Below are 1,293 nucleotides of genomic sequence, written 5' to 3'. Positions count from 1 at the left end.
AGCACAAGACTCAGAGATGGACACAGTCATCTTTGACCTTGGGGCTGACGCAAGCAGGTATACCCCAGAGCAGGGACAGAGAAACCTAGTGTGTGGCTCAGGGGTGCGAGTAGGAGGGCGGGTGAGGCCTGACAGCCTTCTGAACCTCTGGTGGGGACGGCTCTGGTGCATCCCTGCCGCTGGGGTATGGGGCGGGGTGGGGCGAGGGGAGGCTGTGAGCCTGTGGTACCCGGGCTTCATGGAGAGGCACGTCCACAGCACATAGCAATTTATAACAGGATCTCGATAAGTGTTTATCGCGTGTTTCCATCCCTCCTGGAACGGGGCTTGGTGTGGAGGGGAGGGGAACAGAACGGGGGAGAGAAAGGAGATGCTAATCTATAAACAAGCAAGGGAACCGTGGGTTCACCAAAAAGGGGTTGAGAGTTCTTTTGGAGCCGGCGTCTGGGGAAGGATTCCCTGAGAAGCGGGCATTTCAGTGGGGCCTGGATGGATGAGTAGGATTTCGTGCGCAGGCAGAGAAGAATGGGAAAGCGCATTCCAGGCAAAGCAAGAGCCCCCGGCAGCTGGTGTGTGGCCGCCAGAGCGTGGCTGCATGTGTGTGTTTGGGGGAGAAGCTGTGAGTCTGGAAAGTTAGCTCGTGTCCAGAGAGTGTACGTGGAGGGCCCTGTGTGCCAGGCTCAGGGTCATCCTTCAGCCTGACTGCCTCGGGAGGCCTTTGAAGATTTATTTAATGCTTTATTAATTATATGCTTTTTATCACACAAGCCCTCATGGCCACAGTAGAATGTACAGAAGAGGCAGAAACGTACAAAGGACAAAACCCCAGAGATACCGGTTGGAGGGGGCCTGGGTGTTGCAGGTGTTCAGGGAGACTCACCTAGTCTGTAACTTTTTCTAGCGGGCGGCTAAGGCCGGGGACTGATGTCCACCTTTAGAGAAATGCCTGGAAACATCCTGGAATGGGGGCAAGAGGCCTCAGGGACTCCGGAACAGAGGGGCCCAGGAAGCCCGACCAGTCAGGCAGGCTGTCACCAGCAGCCCCGCCCTCGACACCCAGGCTCCCCCGCAGGGCAGTCAGAGGTCGCCGCCGGTCCGGCCCCCACACGGCGGGCGCGCGCAGATCCCGGAGGGCGCCCAGGAGGTGACGGCTCCCGGCGCCGCTTCCGCTGGGGGCCGGTTCATTGGCGCGGGGTCGCGCGGAGCGGCGGGAGGGCGGGCGGTGCCTGACAGCTGTGGGCCGGCGGCGCACGGTGGCTGCGGAGTCGAGGCGCCTGGTGCAAGGTGGGTCCG

At 60.7% G+C, this 1,293-nt stretch overlaps 1 protein-coding gene across 1 annotated transcript in view; it reads left to right on the top strand.

The window, feature by feature from the left end:
* Positions 1 to 844: 844 nt before the first annotated feature.
* The window catches only part of CRACR2A (calcium release activated channel regulator 2A), a 117,078-nt gene continuing 116,629 nt past the window's right edge, over positions 845 to 1,293 (top strand). Inside the window, exon 1 of the mRNA XM_024733124.1 lies at positions 845 to 1,284. The gene's annotated coding sequence lies outside the window, so the exon portion shown is untranslated. The remainder of the gene's footprint in view (positions 1,285 to 1,293) is intronic.

Source organism: Neophocaena asiaeorientalis, unplaced genomic scaffold, assembly GCF_003031525.2.
Source record: "Neophocaena asiaeorientalis asiaeorientalis breed wild unplaced genomic scaffold, Neophocaena_asiaeorientalis_V1.1 scaffold150, whole genome shotgun sequence".
In the NCBI taxonomy this organism is placed as follows: Eukaryota; Metazoa; Chordata; class Mammalia; order Artiodactyla; family Phocoenidae; genus Neophocaena; species Neophocaena asiaeorientalis.
The sequence above is the reverse complement of the archived record's forward strand: the minus strand, read 5'-3'. Positions and strand labels throughout refer to the sequence as shown.